Raw genomic sequence first — 7,983 nt, 5'->3', positions numbered from 1 at the left:
GCAACCCCACCAGCACCACCAGCACCCAAAGCAACCCCAGCAGCACCCGAAGCATCACCAGCACCCAAAGCACCCCAAGCAGGTCAGTTGAAGAAGCCAAGGAAGAGAGGAGCCAAGAAGGGCGCATCTTCGAGCCAGCCTCTTCCTAAGAGGATCCGGGCTGACGACATGGTACCACCGACACCAGATGGCTTGCCCCGATGTCATGAAGCTGGTAAACCGATACTGCCTAAGGACATGAAACACCTCGCAAGTGGACTAATGCTCCCTTTGCAACACATTATTCAATATCTAGAGGGCATCCTTCTTAAAAAAAGGATCCAAATTACCCGGTGTTCTCGGTCAAGGTGCCAGAAGACCCGAACTTCGTCCATGAAGACCCCGCGGATATCTTCTTCATAGCGTTCGAGGATGTCTTCAATTTATTTCACTGGAAATGGCTCGACTATAACTTGGTCCGCCTATACGCGATCAATCTTCAGATGAAGATCAATAGAGAGAGAAGACCCCTCCCCCCACATCGCGGTAGCGGATCCCTACTACATGCGCGATAGCCAGCTCGAGGACGGCTCAAGGACACGGACCAAGGCGGTGCGGTACCTCCAGAGCTTCATGCTCATGAACAAAGAGAAGAACAACATTCTTCTACCTGTCTTTCCCAAGTAAGTACACATCCGCTCAAGGCCGTCGTAACTTATGCTTCCTTTTATATTTCTTCCATTTCCGATCCTTTCCAACATTCCATTTCAATTGCATGTGTTGAGCAGGGACAAATACTGCACACTCGTAATCCTTTGCCCGAAGTGGTCACTAGCCCAGTATTTTGGCTCGTCGAATATGACGACGAAGAAAGACTACACGAGAATAAGGGGTGTTCTCGATGAGGCTATCCTTGGGTACTCCAAAAATGGAGGCACCTTCGACAAGAAGGGGGAATTTATCAGGCCGGACACAAAGAAGCTCGGGTTCAAGCATGTGATCGACTTCCCTTGCATCAAGCAGCCAGCTAGCAGCATTAAGGAGGCATTCTATGTCCTCCATCACCTTAAAGGGTTTGTCGCGGATGCATAGATGATGTGTATGCCACCTAGTCAGCGAGACCCCATTAAAATTGCGGGGGAGATCAACGATGCTGATCTTAGAGAAGACTTCCATCGCATCCAAGTAAAGCTATCGAAAATTATCGTAGAAGATGTATCCAACTAATCGGAGCTCTTACACCAAATCAGAGGGTTGTGTCAGAGGGATATCAAACAACGCCTACATAGGCAGGGTGATGGAAGGACGTGGACGACGAAGGACATGTACAAACCATTAATGGAGCCGCTGAAGAAGACGTCTCGTTGACCGAAGCCGGTGTGCCTAGCATTAATTTGAATCGATGGACAATGTGTACTGTGTTGTAAACTAAACTAGCTTAATTTGCTCGAAACGGTCGTCATTGTTGGACTTCAATTACTATTGTAGTCATTGTCGTTGAACTTGATTACTTATGTGATACCGATGCTATATGTCTTTTAGGTTTATTATTATTTCCTTGCTTTAATTCTTGTGAATATGTATGCATGTGAACCCTATAACTCTTTCCATTGCATTATATACTAATATTCCTTGTGTCCATAGAGATGACGTACTAGGTCGTGTTCGAGGGGAGGGTTCCAGGAGTGTACGAGGAGTGGGAGGACTGCAAGAAACCGGTGCACAAGTCCAGCGGCAACTGCTACAAAGGATACCCGACTAGACACGAGGAGGTTGGAGGAAGCACCAGTCGAACAAGAGCAAGATGAAGATGAAGACCTTCGTTGTGCTCTCGCTCTTGCTCACCATCGCCACGGCGGTACTCTATTTCATCCTAGTGTAGGCGGCGGCCGGTGTCACTTCATTTGTATCTCGAAGTGATGAACTTAATTTGCATGGATTATGAGTTGTATGGAGCTATATGTATAACTCGATTGGGCTCTAAGTAATGTGATGATGATGTATAATGTTGCTATATTATATCTGTCTAGTATACATAATGTCTATATTATATATGTGTATCACCTGTATACTATATATATAACTGTATAAAACCTGTATTGTCTACAACAGGCTGTACAAAATCGAGTATACCTACACATTATTCAGTGGCGCACCAATATCAAATTAAGTGGTGCATCTATTTCTGTGGCGCAACTGGTCCACATGCGCCACAAAACTACTTATTTCTGTGGCGCACCGTCTCTGGTGCGCCACAAAATGTCTTAATTCTGTGGCGCATGGGCAGGTGCGCCACAAAATTCTTATTTTTGTGGCGAAGATTCTGTGGCGCACTGCCCATGTGCCATAGAATACACATATTGGTGCGCCACTGACGAGCCTTTTCCTACTAGTGGATGCATCATATCTATGTTAGGACCTGATGCTCATATGAATGCTTATCAAACACATATTGAAGTTCCACCAACATTATGTCATTGATGAATTGTTAGTATCCACTACAATTTAAAAAGACGGTAGAAAAGAACCCATGAACCCCCGGTTCAATTTTAAACATGAGAAACACCTTTCCACTACTTTAATCATACATTATATTTGTTATAATATTGTAATCCAAAAATACAAAAATACATTCTTTACTTAACACACACAAACCCAAAAATAATTATCTCTTTACCGATTTTATTTAGTTTATCCACTTTACTTTACTTTACCTTGTGCTTGACAACTACACAGTAGAGTTGGGGACACAAGGCAAAACTATATTTTGTAGGATTGCTGGAAGAAGAGAAAGAGGAGATAACTCAAAGCCAATTCCCCGAAAGTTTGATATAAACCCTCAAGTCAACCTTGTGGGGAAAACAACGCTTGGTACGACACTCTACACTTAGAGTCCCAACAAATTGACAATATACGCAAGCGTAATCACTAACCGCCTCGAATCAGGTCACCCAAGATTTTGGCGCCAAGGAACTGCACACACGCAAATTCTCAAGATTGCAGCGCCCATCCATTGTATTATACATGTGTCGTAGCCGACATGGTGGCTGTTGGAGATATTCCCAAGAGGCAATAATAAAGTGGTTATTATATATCTTTATGTTTATGATAAATGTTTACATACCATGCTATAATTGTATTAACCGAAACATTGATACATGTGTGTTATGTGAACAACAAGGAGTCCCTAGTAAGCCTCTTGTATAACTAGCTTGTTGATTAATAGATGATCATCGTTTCATGATCATGAACATTGGATGTTATTAATAACAAGGTTATGTCATTGATGAATGATGTAATGGACACACCCAATTAAGCGTAGCATAAGATCACGTCATTAAGTTCATTTGCTATAAGCTTTCGATGCATAGTTACCTAGTCCTTGGACCATGAGCTCATGTAAATCACTTATGCCGGAAGGGTACTTTGATTACATCAAACGCCACTGCGTAAATGGGTGGTTTTAAAGGTGGGATTAAGTATTCGGAAAGTATGAGTTGAGGCATATGGATCAAGAGTGGGATATTGTCCATCCCGATGACGGATAGATATTCTCTGGGCCCTCTCGGTGGAATGTCGTCTAATTAGCTTGCAAGCATATGAATGGTTCATGAGAGATGACATACCACGGTACGAGTAAAGAGTACTTGTCAGGAGACGAGGTTGAACGAGGTATAGAGATACCGATGATCAAACCTCGGACAAGTAAAATATCGCGTGACAAAAGGAATCGGTATCGTATGTAAATGGTTCAATCGATCACTAAGTCATCGTTGAATATGTGGGAGCCATTATGGATCTCCGGATCCCGCTATTGGTTATTGGTCGGAGAGAGGTCTCAACCATGTCTGCATAGTTCGCGAACCGTAGGGTGACACACTTAAGGTTTGATGTCGTTTAAGTAGATATGGAATATGGAATGGAGGTCGAAGTTTTGTTCGGAGTCTCGGATGGGATCCAGGACATCACGAGGAGTTCTGGAATGGTCCGGAGAATAAGATTCATGTATAGGAAGTCATTTTCCAAGTTTGAAAATGATCTGGTGCATTTATGGAAGGTTCTAGAATGTTCTAGAAAAGTCCGGAAGAAATCACCATGGAAGGTGGAGTCCTGGAGGGACTCCACCTAGCATGGCCGGCCAGCCTAAGGGGGAAGGAGTCCCAGGTGGACTCCACCCATGGTGGCCGGCCACCCCCCAAAGGAAGGGGTGGGAGTCCCACCTTGAGTAGGAGTCCCGCCTTGGGTAGGTTTCCCACCTTAGGCAAGTTTTTTGTGTTGGGGTATTATTCGAAGACTTGGACTACAACTCTTGGGGGTTCCACCTATATAATGAGGAGCAAGGGGAGGGGGCCGGCCACACCAGAGCCTCCTTGGCCGCACCCCCTTTAGTGGCCGGAGCCCCACCTCTCCCCAAACCCTAGCCGCCTCTCCTCCTCCACCTCTCCCGCAGCGCATAGGCGAAGCCCTGCCGGAGATCTCCACCACCACCGCCACCACGCCGTCGTGCTGCCGGGATTCCGAGGAGGATCTACTACTTCCGTTGCCCGCTGGAACGGGGAGAAGGACGTCCTCATCAACACCGAACGTGTGACCGAGTACGGAGGTGCTGCCCGATTGTGGCACCATCAAGATCTTCTACGCGCTTTTGAAAGACAACGAGATCTAATCTCGTAGGCTTTAGAAATCTTCAAGGGTTAGTCTCGTGATCCCCTCGTTGCTACCATCTTCTAGATTGCATCTTGGCTTGGTTTTCGTTCTTGCGGTAGGAAATTTTTGTTTTCTATGCTACGAATCCCATCAGTGGTATCAGAGCCGTGTCTATGCATAGATTGGTTGCACGAGTAGAACACAATTGTTTTGTGTGCGTTGATGCTTTGTTGTCTTTAGTTCGTGTACTTTGCATCTTTGTGGCATAGTGGGATGAAGCGGCTCGGGCTAACTTTACATGACCGCGTTCATGAGATTTGCTCCACGCTCGACATGCAACTTGTATTGCATAAGTGGCTTTGCGGGTGTCTCGTCTCTCCCACTATAGTGAAGATCCAATTTACTCTTTCTATTGACAACACTAGTATCACCGTTGTGGTTCATGTTCGTAGGTAGATTGGATCTTACTCGAAAACCCTAAACCACGTAAAATATGCAAACCAAATTAGAGACGTCTAACTTGTTTTTGCAGGGTTTGGTGATGTGATATGGCCATAATGTGATGATGAATATGTATGAGATGATCATTATTGTATTGTGGCAACTGGCAGGAGCCTTATGGTTGTCTTTAAATTACATTTTGAGTAGTATTTCAAAGTAGTTGTAATAGTTGCTACATGGAGAACAATCATAAAGACGGCGCCATTGACCTTCACGCTACGCCGACGATGATGGAGATCATGCTCGTTGATGATGGAATCATGTCCGTGTTTTGGAGATGAAGATCAAAGGCGCAAAGACAAAGGGCCATATCATATCACATATGAATTGCATGTGATGTTAATCCTTTTATGCATCTTATATTGCTTAGATCGCGACGGTAGCATTATAAGATGATCCCTCTCACTAAATATCAAGATAATAAAGTGTTCATCCTTAGTAGCATCGTTGCTAAGACTTATCGTTTCAAAGCATCTCGTGATGATCGGGTGTGATAGATTCTACATGTGCATACAACGGGTGCAAGCCAGTTTTGCACACGCGGATACTAAGGTTGCCTTGACGAGCCTAGCATGTACAGACATGGTATCGGAACACGGGATACCGAAAGGTAGAGCATGAGTCATATGATTGATATGATGAACACTTTGAGTGTTCACCATTGAAATTACATCTTGTCTCGTGATGATCGGACTTGGTGTAGTGGATTTGGTTCGTGTGATCACTAAGACAATGCGAGGGATATTGTTTTGAGTGGGAGTTCACCTAGTTCTTAATTCTGTTGAATTAAAATTTGAACTTAATTTGTCATAAACTTAGTCTAAACTATTGCAAATATATGTTGTATATCATGGCGTCCCCATCAATCAATTTTAACCAGTTCCTAGAGAAAGAAAAGCTGAAAAGCAATGGTAGCAACTTCACCGACTGGTTCCGTCATGTGAGGATCTTCCTCAATGGCGGAAATCTGCAATATGTGGTTGATGCACCGCTAGGTCCCCCATCACCCCCTGCAGTATCCGAGGAAGAAAAGAATGTTTACGAGACTCGGGTGATTCGGTACTCTCAAGTTCAGTGTGCCATCCTATGCAGCCTTGAAGCGGAGCTCCAAAAGCATTTTGAGCACCACGACCCTTATGAGCTGGTCAATGAGCTGAAACGATATTTAAAACTCATGCGGCCGTGGAAAGCTATGAGGCTTTGAAGCACTTCTTTGGCTGTATGATGGAAGAGGGCAGCTCCGTTAGTGAGTACGTGCTCGCTATGTCCGGGCATGCGAAGAAGCTCAGTGACTTGGGGATAGTGATTCCTAACCAGCTGGGTATTCATCGTGTCCTCCAATCACTGCCACCAAGTTACAAGAACTTCGTGATGAACTACAACATAAAGAACATGAACAAGGAGTTACCTGAACTCTTCTCCATGCTAAAGTCTGCTAAGATTGAGATACAGAAAGAACATCAAGTGTTGATGGTCAATAAGACCACCAGTTTCAAGAAGCAAGGCAAACCTAAGAAGGGCAACTTCAAGAAGGGCGGCAAGAAAGCTGTCGCGCCTCCTGAGAAGCCTAAGGCTGGCCCTAAACCTGATACTGAGTGCTATTACTGCAATGGGAAGGGGCACTAGAAGCGTAATTGCCCCAAGTACTTGGCTGATCTGAAGAGCGGCCTTGTCAAGAAGAAGAAAGGTATATCTGATATACATGTTATAGATGTCTATCTTACTGGTTCTCGTACTAGTGCATGTGTATTTGATACTGATTCGGTTTCTCACATTTGTAACTCGAAACAGGAACTACGGAATAAACGAAGCCTGGCGAGGGACGAAGTGACGATGCGTGTTGGAAATGGATCCAAGGTCGATGTGATCGCTGTCGGCACGCTCCCTCTACATCTACCTTCGGGATTAGTTTTAAACCTCAATAATTGTTATTTGGTGCCTGCGTTGAGCATGAACATTATATCTGGATCTTGTTTAATGCAAGACGGTTATTCATTTAAGTCTGAGAATAATGGTTGTTCTATTTTTATAAATAATATCTTTTATGGTCATGCGCCTGAGACGAATGGTTTATTCTTGTTAAATCTTGATAGTAGTGATACACATGTTCATAACATTGATGCTAAACGAATTAAATTGAATGATAATTCTACTTATATGTGGCACTATCGTCTTGGTCATATTGGAATGAAACGCATGAAGAAACTCCATTCCGATGGACTACTTGAGTCACTTGACTTTGAGTCACTTGATAGATGCGAAGCATGTCTAATGGGAAAAATGACTAAGACTCCATTCTCTGGTATAATGGAGCGAGCTACAGACTTATTGGAAATTATACATACCGATGTGTGCGGACCAATGAGTGTAGCCTCGCGCGGTGGTTATCGTTATGTTCTAACCTTCACAGATGATCTGAGTAGATATGGGTATATCTATTTCATGAAACATAAGTCCGAAACTTTCGAGAAGTTTAAGGAATTCCAAAGTGAAGTAGAAAATCAACGTAACAAGAAAATTAAGTTTCTGCGTTCTGATCGCGGAGGCGAATATCTGAGTTATGAGTTTGGCATGCATTTAAAGAAATGCGGAATACTTTCATAGTTGACACCGCCGGGAACACCACAACGCAATGGTGTGTCCGAACATCGTAATCGAACTCTCTTAGATATGGTTCGTTCTATGATGTCTCTTACTGATTTGCCGTTATCGTTTTGGGGTTATGCATTAGAGACAGCTGCATTCACTTTAAATAGGGCACCATCTAAATCCGTTGAAACGACACCGTATGAATGATGGTTTAATAAGAAACCTAAGCTGTCGTTCCTTAAAGTTTGGGGTTGCGAAGCTGATACG

This window comes from Lolium rigidum, chromosome 2 (assembly GCF_022539505.1).
Source record: "Lolium rigidum isolate FL_2022 chromosome 2, APGP_CSIRO_Lrig_0.1, whole genome shotgun sequence".
NCBI classification, from domain to species: Eukaryota; Viridiplantae; Streptophyta; class Magnoliopsida; order Poales; family Poaceae; genus Lolium; species Lolium rigidum.
This window is presented reverse-complemented; position numbering follows the sequence as displayed.